Consider the following 21,606-nt stretch of genomic DNA (forward strand, 5'->3'; position numbering starts at 1 on the left):
TTGTACATAGGGGGCAGTATTATAGTAAGTTATATTACTGTACATAGGGGGCAGTATTATAGTAGTTATATTCTTGTACATAGGGGACAGTATTATAGTAGTTATATTCTTGTACATAGGGGGCAGGATTATAGTAGATATATTCTTGTACATAGGGGGCAGTATTATAGTAGATATATTCTTGTACATAGGGGGCAGTATTATAGTAAGTTATATTACTGTACATAGGGGGCAGTATTATAGTAGTTATATTCTTGTACATAGGGGACAGTATTATAGTAGTTATATTCTTGTACATAGGGGGCAGGATTATAGTAGATATATTCTTTTACATAAGGGCAGTATTATAGTAGTTATATTCCTGTACATAAGGGCAGTATTATAGTAGTTATATTCTTGTACATAGGGGGCAGTATTATAGTAGTTATATTCTTGTACATTGGGGGCAGTATTATAGTAATTATATTCTTGTACATAGGGGGCAGTATTATAGTAGTTATATTCTTGTACACAGGGGGCAGTATTATAGTAGTTATATTCTTGTACATAGGGGGCAGTATTATAGTAGTTATATTCCTGTACATAGGGGGCAGTATTATAGTAGTTCTATTCTTGTACATAGGGGGCAGTATTATAGTAGTTATATTCCTGTACATAGGGTGCAGTATTATAGTAGTTATATTCTTGTACATAGGGGGGCAGTATTATAGTAGATATATTCTTGTACATAGGGGGCAGTATTATAGTAAATATATTCTTGTACATAGGGGGCAGTATTATAGTAAGTTATATTACTGTACATAGGGGGCAGTATTATAGTAGTTATATTACTGTACATAGGGGGCAGTATTATAGAAGTTATATTCCTGTACATAGGGGGCAGTATTATAGTAGTTATATTCTTGTACATAGGGGACAGTATTATAGTAGTTATATTCTTGTACATAGGGGGCAGGATTATAGTAGATATATTCTTTTACATAAGGGCAGTATTATAGTAGTTATATTCCTGTACATAAGGGCAGTATTATAGTAGTTATATTCTTGTACATAGCGGGCAGTATTATAGTAGTTATATTCTTGTACATAGGGGGCAGTATTATAGCAGTTATATTCTTGTACATAGGGGGCAGTATTATAGTAGTTATATTCTTGTACATAGGGGGCAGTATTATAGTAGTTATATTCTTGTACATTGGGGGCAGTATTATAGTAATAATATTCTTGTACATAGGGGGCAGTATTATAGTAGTTATATTCTTGTACATAGGGGGCAGTATTATAGTAGTTATATTCTTGTACATAGGGGGCAGTATTATAGTAGTTATATTCTTGTACATAGGGGGCAGTATTATAGTAGTTATATTCCTGTACATAGGGGCAGTATTATAGTAGTTACATTCTTGTACATAGGGGGCACTATTATAGTAGTTATATTCCTGTACATAGGGGGCAGTATTATAGTAGTTATATTCTTGTACATAGGGGGCAGTATTATAGTAGTTATAGTCCTGTACATAGGGGGCAGTATTATAGTAGTTATATTCCTGTACATAGGGGGCAGTATTATAGTAGTTATATTCCTGTACATAGGGGGTCAGTATTATAGTAGTTATATCCCTGTACATAGGGGACAGTATTATAGTAGTTATATTCCTGTACATAGGGGGTCAGTATTATAGTAGTTATATTCCTGTACATAGGGGCAGTATTATAGTAGTTATATTCTTGTACATAGGGGCAGTATTATAGTAGTTATATTCCTGTACATAGGGGGCAGTATTATAGTAGTTATATTCTTGTACATAGGGGGCAGTATTATAGTAGTTATAGTCCTGTACATAGGGGGCAGTATTATAGTAGTTATATTCCTGTACATAGGGGGCAGTATTATAGTAGTTATATTCCTGTACATAGGGGGTCAGTATTATAGTAGTTATATTCTTGTACATAGGGGGCAGTATTATAGTAGTTATATTCTTGTACATAGGGGGCAGTATTATAGTAGTTATATTCCTGTACATAGGGGCAGTATTATAGTAGTTATATTCTTGTACATAGGGGCAGTATTATAGTAGTTATATTCCTGTACATAGGGGGCAGTATTATAGTATTTATATTCTTGTACATAGGGGACAGTAATATAGTAGATATATTCTTGTACATAGGGGACAGTATTATAGTAGTTATATTCTTGTACATAGGGGGCAGTATTATAGTAGTTATATTCTTGTACATAGGGGGAAGTATTATAGTAGTTATATTCCAGTACATAGGGGGCAGTATTATAGTAGTTATATTCTTGTACATAGGGGGCAGTATTATAGTAGTTATATTATTGTACATAGGGGGCAGTATTATAGTAGTTATATTCTTGTACATAGGGGGCAGTATTATAGTAGTTATATTCTTGTAAATAGGGGGCAGCATTATAGTAGTTATATTCCTGTACATAGGGGGCAGTATTATAGAAGTTATATTCCTGTACATAGGGGGCAGTATTATAGTAGTTATATTCTTGTACATAGGGGGCAGTATTATAGTAGTTATATTCCTGTACATAGGGGACAGTATTATAGTAGTTATATTCTTGTACATAGGGGGCAGTATTATAGTACTTATATTCCTGTACATAGGGGCAGTATTATAGTAGTTATATTCCTGTACATAGGGGGCAGTATTATAGTAGTTATATTCTTGTACATAGGGGGCAGTATTATAGAAGTTATATTCTTGTACATAGGGGGCAGTATTATAGTAGTTATATTCTTGTACATAGGGGGCAGTATTATAGTAGTTATATTCTTGTACATAGGGGGCAGTATTATAGTAGTTATATTCTTGTACATAGGGGGCAGTGTTATAGTAGTTATATTCATGTACATAGAGGGCAGTATTACAGTAGTTATATCCCTGTACATAGGGGGCAGTATTATAGTAGTTATATTCCGGAAGTATTATAGTAGTTATATTCCAGTACATAGGGGGCAGTATTATAGTAGTTATATTCTTGTACATAGGGGGAAGTATTATAGTAGTTATATTCCAGTACATAGGGGGCAGTATTATAGTAGTTATATTCTTGTACATAGGGGGCAGTATTATAGTAGTTATATTCTTGTACATAGGGGGCAGTATTATAGTAGTTATATTCTTGTACATAGGGGGCAGTATTATAGTAGTTATATTCTTGTACATAGGGGGCAGTATTATAGTAGTTATATTCTTGTACATAGGGGGCAGTATTATAGTAGTTATATTCCAGTACATAGGGGGCAGTATTATAGTATTTATATTCTTGTACATAGGGGGCAGTGTTATAGTAGATATATTCTTGTACATAGGGGGCAGTATTATAGTAGATATATTCTTGTACATAGGGGGCAGTATTATAGTAGATATATTCTTGTACATAGGGGGCAGTATTATAGTAGTTATATTCTTGTACATAGGGGGCAGTATTATAGTATTTATATTCTTGTACATAGGGGGCAGTGTTATAGTAGATATATTCTTGTACATAGGGGGCAGTATTATAGTAGATATATTCTTGTACATAGGGGGCAGTATTATAGTAAGTTATATTACTGTACATAGGGGGCAGTATTATAGTAGTTATATTCTTGTACATAGGGGACAGTATTATAGTAGTTATATTCTTGTACATAGGGGGCAGGATTATAGTAGATATATTCTTGTACATAGGGGGCAGTATTATAGTAGATATATTCTTGTACATAGGGGGCAGTATTATAGTAAGTTATATTACTGTACATAGGGGGCAGTATTATAGTAGTTATATTCTTGTACATAGGGGACAGTATTATAGTAGTTATATTCTTGTACATAGGGGGCAGGATTATAGTAGATATATTCTTTTACATAAGGGCAGTATTATAGTAGTTATATTCCTGTACATAAGGGCAGTATTATAGTAGTTATATTCTTGTACATAGCGGGCAGTATTATAGTAGTTATATTCTTGTACATAGGGGGCAGTATTATAGTAGTTATATTCTTGTACATTGGGGGCAGTATTATAGTAATTATATTCTTGTACATAGGGGGCAGTATTATAGTAGTTATATTCTTGTACACAGGGGGCAGTATTATAGTAGTTATATTCTTGTACATAGGGGGCAGTATTATAGTAGTTATATTCCTGTACATAGGGGGCAGTATTATAGTAGTTATATTCTTGTACACAGGGGGCAGTATTATAGCAGTTATATTCCTGTACATAGGGGGCAGTATTATAGGAGTTATATTCCTGTACATAGGAGGCAGTATTATAGTAGTTATATTCCAGTACATAGGGGGCAGTATTATAGTAGTTATATTCTTGTACATAGGGGGCAGTATTATAGTAGTTATATTCTTGTACATAGGGGGCAGTATTATAGTAGTTATATTCTTGTACATAGGGGGCAGTATTATAGTAGTTATATTCTTGTACATAGGGGGCAGTATTATAGTAGTTATATTCTTGTACATAGGGGGCAGTATTATAGTAGTTATATTCCAGTACATAGGGGGCAGTATTATAGTATTTATATTCTTGTACATAGGGGGCAGTGTTATAGTAGATATATTCTTGTACATAGGGGGCAGTATTATAGTAGATATATTCTTGTACATAGGGGGCAGTATTATAGTAGATATATTCTTGTACATAGGGGGCAGTATTAAAGTAGTTATATTCTTGTACATAGGGGGCAGTATTATAGTAGTTATATTCTTGTACATAGGGGGCAGTATTATAGTAGTTATATTCCAGTACATAGGGGGCAGTATTATAGTATTTATATTCTTGTACATAGGGGGCAGTGTTATAGTAGATATATTCTTGTACATAGGGGGAAGTATTATAGTAGATATATTCTTGTACATAGGGGGCAGTATTATAGTAGATATATTCTTGTACATAGGGGGCAGTATTAAAGTAGTTATATTCTTGTACATAGGGGGCAGTATTATAGTATTTATATTCTTGTACATAGGGGGCAGTGTTATAGTAGATATATTCTTGTACATAGGGGGCAGTATTATAGTAGATATATTCTTGTACATAGGGGGCAGTATTATAGTAAGTTATATTACTGTACATAGGGGGCAGTATTATAGTAGTTATATTCTTGTACATAGGGGACAGTATTATAGTAGTTATATTCTTGTACATAGGGGGCAGGATTATAGTAGATATATTCTTGTACATAGGGGGCAGTATTATAGTAGATATATTCTTGTACATAGGGGGCAGTATTATAGTAAGTTATATTACTGTACATAGGGGGCAGTATTATAGTAGTTATATTCTTGTACATAGGGGACAGTATTATAGTAGTTATATTCTTGTACATAGGGGGCAGGATTATAGTAGATATATTCTTTTACATAAGGGCAGTATTATAGTAGTTATATTCCTGTACATAAGGGCAGTATTATAGTAGTTATATTCTTGTACATAGCGGGCAGTATTATAGTAGTTATATTCTTGTACATGGGGGGCAGTATTATAGTAGTTATATTCTTGTACATTGGGGGCAGTATTATAGTAATTATATTCTTGTACATAGGGGGCAGTATTATAGTAGTTATATTCTTGTACACAGGGGGCAGTATTATAGTAGTTATATTCTTGTACATAGGGGGCAGTATTATAGTAGTTATATTCCTGTACATAGGGGGCAGTATTATAGTAGTTCTATTCTTGTACATAGGGGGCAGTATTATAGTAGTTATATTCCTGTACATAGGGTGCAGTATTATAGTAGTTATATTCTTGTACATAGGGGGGCAGTATTATAGTAGATATATTCTTGTACATAGGGGGCAGTATTATAGTAAATATATTCTTGTACATAGGGGGCAGTATTATAGTAAGTTATATTACTGTACATAGGGGGCAGTATTATAGTAGTTATATTACTGTACATAGGGGGCAGTATTATAGAAGTTATATTCCTGTACATAGGGGGCAGTATTATAGTAGTTATATTCTTGTACATAGGGGACAGTATTATAGTAGTTATATTCTTGTACATAGGGGGCAGGATTATAGTAGATATATTCTTTTACATAAGGGCAGTATTATAGTAGTTATATTCCTGTACATAAGGGCAGTATTATAGTAGTTATATTCTTGTACATAGCGGGCAGTATTATAGTAGTTATATTCTTGTACATAGGGGGCAGTATTATAGCAGTTATATTCTTGTACATAGGGGGCAGTATTATAGTAGTTATATTCTTGTACATAGGGGGCAGTATTATAGTAGTTATATTCTTGTACATTGGGGGCAGTATTATAGTAATAATATTCTTGTACATAGGGGGCAGTATTATAGTAGTTATATTCTTGTACATAGGGGGCAGTATTATAGTAGTTATATTTTTGTACATAGGGGGCAGTATTATAGTAGTTATATTCTTGTACATAGGGGGCAGTATTATAGTAGTTATATTCCTGTACATAGGGGCAGTATTATAGTAGTTACATTCTTGTACATAGGGGGCACTATTATAGTAGTTATATTCCTGTACATAGGGGGCAGTATTATAGTAGTTATATTCTTGTACATAGGGGGCAGTATTATAGTAGTTATAGTCCTGTACATAGGGGGCAGTATTATAGTAGTTATATTCCTGTACATAGGGGGCAGTATTATAGTAGTTATATTCCTGTACATAGGGGGTCAGTATTATAGTAGTTATATCCCTGTACATAGGGGACAGTATTATAGTAGTTATATTCCTGTACATAGGGGGTCAGTATTATAGTAGTTATATTCCTGTACATAGGGGCAGTATTATAGTAGTTATATTCTTGTACATAGGGGCAGTATTATAGTAGTTATATTCCTGTACATAGGGGGCAGTATTATAGTAGTTATATTCTTGTACATAGGGGGCAGTATTATAGTAGTTATAGTCCTGTACATAGGGGGCAGTATTATAGTAGTTATATTCCTGTACATAGGGGGCAGTATTATAGTAGTTATATTCCTGTACATAGGGGGTCAGTATTATAGTAGTTATATTCTTGTACATAGGGGGCAGTATTATAGTAGTTATATTCTTGTACATAGGGGGCAGTATTATAGTAGTTATATTCCTGTACATAGGGGCAGTATTATAGTAGTTATATTCTTGTACATAGGGGCAGTATTATAGTAGTTATATTCCTGTACATAGGGGGCAGTATTATAGTATTTATATTCTTGTACATAGGGGACAGTAATATAGTAGATATATTCTTGTACATAGGGGACAGTATTATAGTAGTTATATTCTTGTACATAGGGGGCAGTATTATAGTAGTTATATTCTTGTACATAGGGGGCAGTATTATAGTAGTTATATTCCTGTACATAGGGGGCAGTATTATAGTAGTTATATTCCTGTACATAGGGGGCAGTATTATAGTAGTTATATTCTTGTACACAGGGGGCAGTATTATAGCAGTTATATTCCTGTACATAGGGGGCAGTATTATAGGAGTTATATTCCTGTACATAGGAGGCAGTATTATAGTAGTTATATTCCTGTACACAGGGGGCAGTATTATAGTAGTTATATTCCTGTACATAGGGGGCAGTATTATAGTAGTTATATTCTTGTACACAGGGGGCAGTATTATAGCAGTTATATTCTTGTACATAGGGGGCAGTATTATAGTAGTTATATTCTTGTACATAGGGGGCAGTATTATAGTAGTTATATTCTTGTACATAGGGGGCAGTATTATAGTAGTTATATTCTTGTACATAGGGGGCAGTATTATAGTAGTTATATTCCTGTACATAGGGGCAGTATTATAGTAGTTACATTCTTGTACATAGGGGGCACTATTATAGTAGTTATATTCCTGTACATAGGGGGCAGTATTATAGTAGTTATATTCTTGTACATAGGGGGCAGTATTATAGTAGTTATAGTCCTGTACATAGGGGGCAGTATTATAGTAGTTATATTCCTGTACATAAGGGCAGTATTATAGTAGTTATATTCTTGTACATAGCGGGCAGTATTATAGTAGTTATATTCTTGTACATAGGGGGCAGTATTATAGCAGTTATATTCTTGTACATAGGGGGCAGTATTATAGCAGTTATATTCTTGTACATAGGGGGCAGTATTATAGTAGTTATATTCCTGTACATAGGGGGCAGTATTATAGTAGTTATATTCCTGTACATAGGGGGCAGTATTATAGTAGTTATATTCCTGTACATAGGGGGCAGTATTATAGTAGTTATATTATTGTACATAGGGGGCAGTATTATAGTAGTTATATTCTTGTACATAGGGGGCAGTATTATAGTAGTTATATTCTTGTAAATAGGGGGCAGCATTATAGTAGTTATATTCCTGTACATAGGGGGCAGTATTATAGTAGTTATATTCTTGTAAATAGGGGGCAGCATTATAGTAGTTATATTCCTGTACATAGGGGGCAGTATTATAGAAGGTATATTCCTGTACATAGGGGGCAGTATTATAGTAGTTATATTCTTGTACATAGGGGGCAGTATTATAGTAGTTATATTCCTGTACATAGGAGGCAGTATTATAGTAGTTATATTCCTGTACATAGGTGGCAGTATTATAGTAGTTATATTCTTGTACATAGGGGGCAGTATTATAGTAGTTATATTCCTGTACATAGGGGGCAGAAATATAGTAGTTATATTCTTGTACATAGGGGGAAGTATTATAGTAGTTATATACTTGTACAGAGGGGGCAGTATTATAGTAGTTATATTCTTGTACATAGGGGGCAGTATTATAGTAGTTATATTCCTGTACATAGGGGGCAGTATTATAGTAGTTATATTCTTGTACATAGGGGACAGTATTATAGTAGTTATATTCCTGTACATAGGGGGGTAGTATTATACTAGTTATATTCCTGTACATAGGGGGCAGTATTATAGTAGATATATTCTTGTACATAGGGGGCAGTATTATAGTAGTTATATTCTTGTACATAGGGAGCAGTATTATAGTAGTTATATTCTTGTACATAGGGGGCAGTATTATAGTAGTTATATTCTTGTACATAGGGGGCAGTATTATAGTAGTTATATTCTTGTACATAGGGAGCAGTATTATAGTAGTTATATTCTTGTACATAGGGGGCAGTATTATAGTAGTTATATTCTTGTACATAGGGGGCAGTATTATAGTATTTATATTCTTGTACATAGGGGGCAGTGTTATAGTAGATATATTCTTGTACATAGGGGGCAGTATTATAGTAGATATATTCTTGTACATAGGGGGCAGTATTATAGTAAGTTATATTACTGTACATAGGGGGCAGTATTATAGTAGTTATATTCTTGTACATAGGGGACAGTATTATAGTAGTTATATTCTTGTACATAGGGGGCAGGATTATAGTAGATATATTCTTGTACATAGGGGGCAGTATTATAGTAGATATATTCTTGTACATAGGGGGCAGTATTATAGTAAGTTATATTACTGTACATAGGGGGCAGTATTATAGTAGTTATATTCTTGTACATAGGGGACAGTATTATAGTAGTTATATTCTTGTACATAGGGGGCAGGATTATAGTAGATATATTCTTTTACATAAGGGCAGTATTATAGTAGTTATATTCCTGTACATAAGGGCAGTATTATAGTAGTTATATTCTTGTACATAGGGGGCAGTATTATAGTAGTTATATTCTTGTACATTGGGGGCAGTATTATAGTAATTATATTCTTGTACATAGGGGGCAGTATTATAGTAGTTATATTCTTGTACACAGGGGGCAGTATTATAGTAGTTATATTCTTGTACATAGGGGGCAGTATTATAGTAGTTATATTCCTGTACATAGGGGGCAGTATTATAGTAGTTCTATTCTTGTACATAGGGGGCAGTATTATAGTAGTTATATTCCTGTACATAGGGTGCAGTATTATAGTAGTTATATTCTTGTACATAGGGGGGCAGTATTATAGTAGATATATTCTTGTACATAGGGGGCAGTATTATAGTAAATATATTCTTGTACATAGGGGGCAGTATTATAGTAAGTTATATTACTGTACATAGGGGGCAGTATTATAGTAGTTATATTACTGTACATAGGGGGCAGTATTATAGAAGTTATATTCCTGTACATAGGGGGCAGTATTATAGTAGTTATATTCTTGTACATAGGGGACAGTATTATAGTAGTTATATTCTTGTACATAGGGGGCAGGATTATAGTAGATATATTCTTTTACATAAGGGCAGTATTATAGTAGTTATATTCCTGTACATAAGGGCAGTATTATAGTAGTTATATTCTTGTACATAGCGGGCAGTATTATAGTAGTTATATTCTTGTACATAGGGGGCAGTATTATAGCAGTTATATTCTTGTACATAGGGGGCAGTATTATAGTAGTTATATTCTTGTACATAGGGGGCAGTATTATAGTAGTTATATTCTTGTACATTGGGGGCAGTATTATAGTAATAATATTCTTGTACATAGGGGGCAGTATTATAGTAGTTATATTCTTGTACATAGGGGGCAGTATTATAGTAGTTATATTCTTGTACATAGGGGGCAGTATTATAGTAGTTATATTCTTGTACATAGGGGGCAGTATTATAGTAGTTATATTCCTGTACATAGGGGCAGTATTATAGTAGTTACATTCTTGTACATAGGGGGCACTATTATAGTAGTTATATTCCTGTACATAGGGGGCAGTATTATAGTAGTTATATTCTTGTACATAGGGGGCAGTATTATAGTAGTTATATTCCTGTACATAGGGGGCAGTATTATAGTAGTTATATTCTTGTACATAGGGGACAGTATTATAGTAGTTATATTCCTGTACATAGGGGGGTAGTATTATACTAGTTATATTCCTGTACATAGGGGGCAGTATTATAGTAGATATATTCTTGTACATAGGGGGCAGTATTATAGTAGATATATTCTTGTACATAGGGGGCAGTATTATAGTAGTTATATTCTTGTACATAGGGGGCAGTATTATAGTAGTTATATTCTTGTACATAGGGGGCAGTATTATAGTATTTATATTCTTGTACATAGGGGGCAGTGTTATAGTAGATATATTCTTGTACATAGGGGGCAGTATTATAGTAGATATATTCTTGTACATAGGGGGCAGTATTATAGTAAGTTATATTACTGTACATAGGGGGCAGTATTATAGTAGTTATATTCTTGTACATAGGGGACAGTATTATAGTAGTTATATTCTTGTACATAGGGGGCAGGATTATAGTAGATATATTCTTGTACATAGGGGGCAGTATTATAGTAGATATATTCTTGTACATAGGGGGCAGTATTATAGTAAGTTATATTACTGTACATAGGGGGCAGTATTATAGTAGTTATATACTTGTACATAGGGGACAGTATTATAGTAGTTATATTCTTGTACATAGGGGGCAGGATTATAGTAGATATATTCTTTTACATAAGGGCAGTATTATAGTAGTTATATTCCTGTACATAAGGGCAGTATTATAGTAGTTATATTCTTGTACATAGGGGGCAGTATTATAGTAGTTATATTCTTGTACATTGGGGGCAGTATTATAGTAATTATATTCTTGTACATAGGGGGCAGTATTATAGTAGTTATATTCTTGTACACTGGGGGCAGTATTATAGTAGTTATATTCTTGTACATAGGGGGCAGTATTATAGTAGTTATATTCCTGTACATAGGGGGCAGTATTATAGTAGTTCTATTCTTGTACATAGGGGGCAGTATTATAGTAGTTATATTCCTGTACATAGGGTGCAGTATTATAGTAGTTATATTCTTGTACATAGGGGGGCAGTATTATAGTAGATATATTCTTGTACATAGGGGGCAGTATTATAGTAAATATATTCTTGTACATAGGGGGCAGTATTATAGTAAGTTATATTACTGTACATAGGGGGCAGTATTATAGTAGTTATATTACTGTACATAGGGGGCAGTATTATAGAAGTTATATTCCTGTACATAGGGGGCAGTATTATAGTAGTTATATTCTTGTACATAGGGGACAGTATTATAGTAGTTATATTCTTGTACATAGGGGGCAGGATTATAGTAGATATATTCTTTTACATAAGGGCAGTATTATAGTAGTTATATTCCTGTACATAAGGGCAGTATTATAGTAGTTATATTCTTGTACATAGCGGGCAGTATTATAGTAGTTATATTCTTGTACATAGGGGGCAGTATTATAGCAGTTATATTCTTGTACATAGGGGGCAGTATTATAGTAGTTATATTCTTGTACATAGGGGGCAGTATTATAGTAGTTATATTCTTGTACATTGGGGGCAGTATTATAGTAATAATATTCTTGTACATAGGGGGCAGTATTATAGTAGTTATATTCTTGTACATAGGGGGCAGTATTATAGTAGTTATATTTTTGTACATAGGGGGCAGTATTATAGTAGTTATATTCTTGTACATAGGGGGCAGTATTATAGTAGTTATATTCCTGTACATAGGGGCAGTATTATAGTAGTTACATTCTTGTACATAGGGGGCACTATTATAGTAGTTATATTCCTGTACATAGGGGGCAGTATTATAGTAGTTATATTCTTGTACATAGGGGGCAGTATTATAGTAGTTATAGTCCTGTACATAGGGGGCAGTATTATAGTAGTTATATTCCTGTACATAGGGGGCAGTATTATAGTAGTTATATTCCTGTACATAGGGGGTCAGTATTATAGTAGTTATATCCCTGTACATAGGGGACAGTATTATAGTAGTTATATTCCTGTACATAGGGGGTCAGTATTATAGTAGTTATATTCCTGTACATAGGGGCAGTATTATAGTAGTTATATTCTTGTACATAGGGGCAGTATTATAGTAGTTATATTCCTGTACATAGGGGGCAGTATTATAGTAGTTATATTCTTGTACATAGGGGGCAGTATTATAGTAGTTATAGTCCTGTACATAGGGGGCAGTATTATAGTAGTTATATTCCTGTACATAGGGGGCAGTATTATAGTAGTTATATTCCTGTACATAGGGGGTCAGTATTATAGTAGTTATATTCTTGTACATAGGGGGCAGTATTATAGTAGTTATATTCTTGTACATAGGGGGCAGTATTATAGTAGTTATATTCCTGTACATAGGGGCAGTATTATAGTAGTTATATTCTTGTACATAGGGGCAGTATTATAGTAGTTATATTCCTGTACATAGGGGGCAGTATTATAGTATTTATATTCTTGTACATAGGGGACAGTAATATAGTAGATATATTCTTGTACATAGGGGACAGTATTATAGTAGTTATATTCTTGTACATAGGGGGCAGTATTATAGTAGTTATATTCTTGTACATAGGGGGCAGTATTATAGTAGTTATATTCCTGTACATAGGGGGCAGTATTATAGTAGTTATATTCCTGTACATAGGGGGCAGTATTATAGTAGTTATATTCTTGTACACAGGGGGCAGTATTATAGCAGTTATATTCCTGTACATAGGGGGCAGTATTATAGGAGTTATATTCCTGTACATAGGAGGCAGTATTATAGTAGTTATATTCCTGTACACAGGGGGCAGTATTATAGTAGTTATATTCCTGTACATAGGGGGCAGTATTATAGTAGTTATATTCTTGTACACAGGGGGCAGTATTATAGCAGTTATATTCCTGTACATAGGGGGCAGTATTATAGGAGTTATATTCCTGTACATAGGAGGCAGTATTATAGTAGTTATATTCCTGTACATAGGTGGCAGTATTATAGTAGTTATATTCTTGTACATAGGGGGCAGTATTATAGTAGTTATATTCCTGTACATAGGAGGCAGTATTATAGTAGTTATATTCCTGTACATAGGGGGCAGTATTATAGTAGTTATATTCTTGTACATAGGGTCAGTATTATAGTAGTTATATTCTTGTACATAGGGGGCAGTATTATAGTAGTTATATTCTTGTACATAGGGGGCAGTATTATAGTAGTTATATTCCTGTACATAGGGGGCAGTATTATAGTAGTTATATTCTTGTACACAGGGGGCAGTATTATAGTAGTTATATTCCTGTACATAGGGGGCAGCATTATAGTAGTTATATTCCTGTACATAGGGGGCAGTATTATAGTAGTTATATTCTTGTACACAGGGGGCAGTATTATAGCAGTTATATTCCTGTACATAGGGGCAGTATTATAGTAGTTATATTCTTGTACATAGGGGGCAGTATTATAGTAGTTATATTCTTGTACATAGGGGGCAGTATTATAGTAGTTATATTCCTGTACATAGGTGGCAGTATTATAGTAGTTATATTCTTGTACATAGGGGGCAGTATTATAGTAGTTATATTCCTGTACATAGGGGGCAGTATTATAGTAGTTATATTCTTGTACACAGGGGGCAGTATTATAGCAGTTATATTCCTGTACATAGGGGCAGTATTATAGTAGTTATATTCTTGTACATAGGGGGCAGTATTATAGTAGTTATATTCTTGTACATAGGGGGCAGTATTATAGTAGTTATATTCCTGTACATAGGGGGCAGTATTATAGTAGTTATATTCTTGTACATAGGGGGCAGTATTATAGTAGTTATATACTTGTACAGAGGGGGCAGTATTATAGTAGTTATATTCTTGTACATAGGGGGCAGTATTATAGTAGTTATATTCCTGTACATAGGGGGCAGTATTATAGTAGTTATATTCTTGTACATAGGGGACAGTATTATAGTAGTTATATTCCTGTACATAGGGGGGTAGTATTATACTAGTTATATTCCTGTACATAGGGGGCAGTATTATAGTAGTTATATTCCTGTACATAGGGGGCAGTATTATAGTAGTTATATTCCTGTACATAGGGGGCAGTATTATAGCAGTTATATTCTTGTACATAGGGGGCAGTATTATAGTAATTATATTCCTGTACATACGGGGAAGTATTATAGTAGTTATATTCTTGTACATAGGGGGCAGTATTATAGTAGTTATATTCCTGTACATAGGGGGCAGTATTATAGTAGTTATATTCCTGTACATAGGGGCAGTATTATAGTAGTTATATTCCTGTACATAGGGGGCAGTATTATAGTAGTTATATTATTGTACATAGGGGGCAGTATTATAGTAGTTATATTCTTGTACATAGGGGGCAGTATTATAGTAGTTATATTCTTGTAAATAGGGGGCAGCATTATAGTAGTTATATTCCTGTACATAGGGGGCAGTATTATAGTAGTTATATTCTTGTAAATAGGGGGCAGCATTATAGTAGTTATATTCCTGTACATAGGGGGCAGTATTATAGAAGTTATATTCCTGTACATAGGGGGCAGTATTATAGTAGTTATATTCTTGTACATAGGGGGCAGTATTATAGTAGTTATATTCCTGTACATAGGGGACAGTATTATAGTAGTTATATTCTTGTACATAGGGGGCAGTATTATAGTACTTATATTCCTGTACATAGGGGCAGTATTATAGTAGTTATATTCCTGTACATAGGGGGCAGTATTATAGTAGTTATATTCTTGTACATAGGGGGCAGTATTATAGAAGTTATATTCTTGTACATAGGGGGCAGTATTATAGTAGTTATATTCTTGTACATAGGGGGCAGTATTATAGTAGTTATATTCTTGTACATAGGGGGCAGTATTATAGTAGTTATATTCTTGTACATAGGGGGCAGTGTTATAGTAGTTATATTCATGTACATAGAGGGCAGTATTACAGTAGTTATATCCCTGTACATAGGGGGCAGTATTATAGTAGTTATATTCCGGTACATAGGGGCAGTATTATAGTAGTTATATTCTTGTACATAGGGGGAAGTATTATAGTAGTTATATTCCAGTACATAGGGGGCAGTATTATAGTAGTTATATTCTTGTACATAGGGGGAAGTATTATAGTAGTTATATTCCAGTACATAGGGGGCAGTATTATAGTATTTATATTCTTGTACATAGGGGGCAGTATTATAGTAGTTATATTCTTGTACATAGGGGGCAGTATTATAGTAGTTATATTCTTGTACATAGGGGGCAGTATTATAGTAGTTATATTCTTGTACATAGGGGGCAGTATTATAGTAGTTATATTCTTGTACATAGGGGGCAGTATTATAGTAGTTATATTCCAGTACATAGGGGGCAGTATTATAGTATTTATATTCTTGTACATAGGGGGCAGTGTTATAGTAGATATATTCTTGTACATAGGGGGCAGTATTATAGTAGATATATTCTTGTACATAGGGGGCAGTATTATAGTAGATATATTCTTGTACATAGGGGGCAGTATTAAAGTAGTTATATTCTTGTACATAGGGGGCAGTATTATAGTATTTATATTCTTGTACATAGGGGGCAGTGTTATAGTAGATATATTCTTGTACATAGGGGGCAGTATTATAGTAGATATATTCTTGTACATAGGGGGCAGTATTATAGTAAGTTATATTACTGTACATAGGGGGCAGTATTATAGTAGTTATATTCTTGTACATAGGGGACAGTATTATAGTAGTTATATTCTTGTACATAGGGGGCAGGATTATAGTAGATATATTCTTGTACATAGGGGGCAGTATTATAGTAGATATATTCTTGTACATAGGGGGCAGTATTATAGTAAGTTATATTACTGTACATAGGGGGCAGTATTATAGTAGTTATATTCTTGTACATAGGGGACAGTATTATAGTAGTTATATTCTTGTACATAGGGGGCAGGATTATAGTAGATATATTCTTTTACATAAGGGCAGTATTATAGTAGTTATATTCCTGTACATAAGGGCAGTATTATAGTAGTTATATTCTTGTACATAGCGGGCAGTATTATAGTAGTTATATTCTTGTACATGGGGGGCAGTATTATAGTAGTTATATTCTTGTACATTGGGGGCAGTATTATAGTAATTATTTTCTTGTACATAGGGGGCAGTATTATAGTAGTTATATTCTTGTACACAGGGGGCAGTATTATAGTAGTTATATTCTTGTACATAGGGGGCAGTATTATAGTAGTTATATTCCTGTACATAGGGGGCAGTATTATAGTAGTTCTATTCTTGTACATAGGGGGCAGTATTATAGTAGTTATATTCCTGTACATAGGGTGCAGTATTATAGTAGTTATATTCTTGTACATAGGGGGGCAGTATTATAGTAGATATATTCTTGTACATAGGGGGCAGTATTATAGTAAATATATTCTTGTACATAGGGGGCAGTATTATAGTAAGTTATATTACTGTACATAGGGGGCAGTATTATAGTAGTTATATTACTGTACATAGGGGGCAGTATTATAGAAGTTATATTCCTGTACATAGGGGGCAGTATTATAGTAGTTATATTCTTGTACATAGGGGACAGTATTATAGTAGTTATATTCTTGTACATAGGGGGCAGGATTATAGTAGATATATTCTTTTACATAAGGGCAGTATTATAGTAGTTATATTCCTGTACATAAGGGCAGTATTATAGTAGTTATATTCTTGTACATAGCGGGCAGTATTATAGTAGTTATATTCTTGTACATAGGGGGCAGTATTATAGCAGTTATATTCTTGTACATAGGGGGCAGTATTATAGTAGTTATATTCTTGTACATAGGGGGCAGTATTATAGTAGTTATATTCTTGTACATTGGGGGCAGTATTATAGTAATAATATTCTTGTACATAGGGGGCAGTATTATAGTAGTTATATTCTTGTACATAGGGGGCAGTATTATAGTAGTTATATTCTTGTACATAGGGGGCAGTATTATAGTAGTTATATTCTTGTACATAGGGGGCAGTATTATAGTAGTTATATTCCTGTACATAGGGGCAGTATTATAGTAGTTACATTCTTGTACATAGGGGGCACTATTATAGTAGTTATATTCCTGTACATAGGGGGCAGTATTATAGTAGTTATATTCTTGTACATAGGGGGCAGTATTATAGTAGTTATAGTCCTGTACATAGGGGGCAGTATTATAGTAGTTATATTCCTGTACATAGGGGGGCAGTATTATAGTAGTTATATTCCTGTACATAGGGGGTCAGTATTATAGTAGTTATATCCCTGTACATAGGGGACAGTATTATAGTAGTTATATTCCTGTACATAGGGGGTCAGTATTATAGTAGTTATATTCCTGTACATAGGGGCAGTATTATAGTAGTTATATTCTTGTACATAGGGGCATTATTATAGTAGTTATATTCCTGTACATAGGGGGCAGTATTATAGTAGTTATAGTCCTGTACATAGGGGGCAGTATTATAGTAGTTATATTCCTGTACATAGGGGGCAGTATTATAGTAGTTATATTCCTGTACATAGGGGGTCAGTATTATAGTAGTTATATTCTTGTACATAGGGGGCAGTATTATAGTAGTTATATTCTTGTACATAGGGGGCAGTATTATAGTAGTTATATTCCTGTACATAGGGGCAGTATTATAGTAGTTATATTCTTGTACATAGGGGCAGTATTATAGTAGTTATATTCCTGTACATAGGGGGCAGTATTATAGTATTTATATTCTTGTACATAGGGGACAGTAATATAGTAGATATATTCTTGTACATAGGGGACAGTATTATAGTAGTTATATTCTTGTACATAGGGGGCAGTATTATAGTAGTTATATTCTTGTACATAGGGGGCAGTATTATAGTAATTATATTCTTGTACATAGGGGGCAGTATTATAGTAGTTATATTCTTGTACATAGGGGGCAGTATTATAGTATTTATATTCTTGTACATAGGGGGCAGTATTATAGTAGTTATATTCTTGTACATAGGGGGCAGTATTATAGTAGTTATATTCTTGTACACAGGGGGCAGTATTATAGTAGTTATATTCTTGTACATAGGGGGCAGTATTATAGTAGTTATATTCTTGTACATAGGGGGCAGTATTATAGTATTTATATTCTTGTACATAGGGGGCAGTATTATAGTAGTTATATTCTTGTACATAGGGGCAGTATTATAGTAGTTATATTCCTGTACATAGGGGCAGTATTATAGTAGTTATATTCTTGTACATAGGGAGCAGTATTATAGTAGTTATATACCTGTACATAGGGGGCAGTATTATAGTAGTTATATTCTTGTACATAGGGGGCAGTATTCTAGTAGTTATATTCTTGTACATAGGGGCAGTATTATAGTAGTTATATTCTTGTACATAGGGGGCAGTATTATAGTAGTTAACTAGAATTATATTGGGGGGCTTTATAATTAGCGCTTTCATAATTAATGTGAGTTCCTGCGTCACATCTCACAAGCCGAGTCCATAGTGCAGCCTATGAGATGCAGGAGATGCGGCGCAGATGACATGTGGTGTTGCTTCTGTAAGCGCCAGGTGCTTGTGTCTGGAGTGGACTCGGTACTGGCAGCCCCTGCAGCGGTGTAGGAGCTTGGTTCCTGTGCTATCTCTATGTAGTAAGCTTAGTTCTGGTGCTGTATCCATGTAGTAGTCCTGGTTCTGGTAGTTTATCTATCTCAGGGGTCTCTGTAATTCTGATTGGCTGCTCATATCTCACCTATTCCAGGTATAAATGATATTTTGCAGGTTTTTCCTGCTTTCTGCGCTGATGTCTGATCTAATAATAGAAGGATATATTGTGCATGTCCTGATCTGGCCGGGCTCAGCGCTAATGATGTGCACATGGACTATAGTGCGACGTGTCGTAACCGCGGACAGTACAAGCTCTAAGCACTTCCTGTCCCGGGGGACCTGTAACGTATGGAGGAGGCAACTAGGAGCAGGACTACAGCCGCGTCACATAGGAGTATAACACCTAACATCTCTAGTCACACAGGAGTATAACACCTAACATCTCTAGCCACACAGGAGTATAACACGTAACATCTCTAGTCACACAGGAGTATTACACCTAACATCTCTAGTCGCACAGGAGTATAACACCTAACATCTCTAGTCACACCGTGCCAAACATACGTCCTAATGTTGTCATACAAATACCTGCATGTGGTTATAATATACAGGATACAGTATCGGAACACTGTAGTACTACTACTCCTATCCTGTATATATGGGTACAGCACAGTACTACTACTCCTATCCTGTATATATGGGTACAGCACAGTACTACTACTCCTATCCTATATATATGGGCATAGTACTACTACTCCTATCCTGTATATATGAGCACAGCACAGTACTACTACTCCTATCCTGTATACATGGGCACAGCACAGTACTACTACTCCTATCCTGTATATATGGACACAGCACAGTACTACTACTCCTATCCTGTATATAGGGGCACAGCACGGTACTACTACTCCTATCCTGTATATATGAGCACAGCACAGTACTACTACTCCTATCCTGTATATAGGGGCACAGCACAGTACTACTACTCCTATCCTGTATATATGGGTACAGCACAGTACTACTACTCCTCACCGGTATGTATGGGCACAGCACAGTACTACTACCCCTAAGATGTATACATAGCACAGAACAGTACTACTACTCCTATCCTGTATATATGGACACAGAACAGTACTACTACTCCTATCCTGTATATATGGGCACAGCACAGTACTACTACTCCTAAGCTGTATACATAGCACAGTACTACTACTCCTATCCTGTATATATGGACACAGCACAGTACTATTACTCCTATCCTGTATATATGGGCACAGCACAGTACTACTACTCCTATCCTGTATATAAGGGCTCAGCACAGTAATACTACTGCTATCCTGTATATATGGGCACAGCACAGTACTACTACTCCTGTTCTGTATATATAGGCACAGCACAGTACTACTACTCCAATCCTGTATATATGGGCACAGTACTACAACTCCTATCCTGTATATATGGGCACAGCACAGTACTACTACTCCTATCCTGTATATATGGGCACAGCACAGTACTACTACTCCTATCCTGTATATATGGGCACAGCACAGTACTACTACTCCTGTTCTGTATATATAGGCACAGCACAGTACTACTACTCCAATCCTGTATATATGGGCACAGTACTACAACTCCTATCCTGTATATATGGGCACAGCACAGTACTACTACTCCTATCCTGTATATATGGGCACAGCACAGTACTACTATTCCTATCCTGTAAATATGGGCACAGCACAGTACTACTACTCCTATCCTGTATATATGGGTAGAGCACAGTACTACTACTCCTATCCTGTATATATGGGCACAGCACAGTACTACTACTCCTATCCTGTATATATGGGCACAGCACAGTACTACTACTCCTATCCTGTATATATGGACACAGCACAGTACTACTACTCCTATCCTGTATATATGGGCACAGCACAGTACTACTACTCCTATCCTATATATATGGGCATAGTACTACTACTCCTATCCTGTATATATGGGCACAGCACAGTACTACTACTCCTATCCGGTATATATGGGCACAGCACAGTACTACTACTCCTATCCTATATATATGGGTACAGCACAGTACTACTACTCCTATCCTATATATATGGGTACAGCACAGTACTACTACTCCTATCCTGTATATATG

The 21,606-nt window shown here is 34.8% G+C and overlaps 1 protein-coding gene across 2 annotated transcripts in view; it reads right to left on the reverse strand.

Annotated features, from left to right (window-relative positions):
* Positions 1-21,606, reverse strand: part of ADCYAP1R1 (ADCYAP receptor type I) — a 223,570-nt gene that overhangs the window by 181,687 nt on the left and 20,277 nt on the right. The window lies entirely within an intron of this gene.

Source organism: Engystomops pustulosus, chromosome 5 (genome assembly GCF_040894005.1).
Source record: "Engystomops pustulosus chromosome 5, aEngPut4.maternal, whole genome shotgun sequence".
NCBI lineage: Eukaryota > Metazoa > Chordata > Amphibia > Anura > Leptodactylidae > Engystomops > Engystomops pustulosus.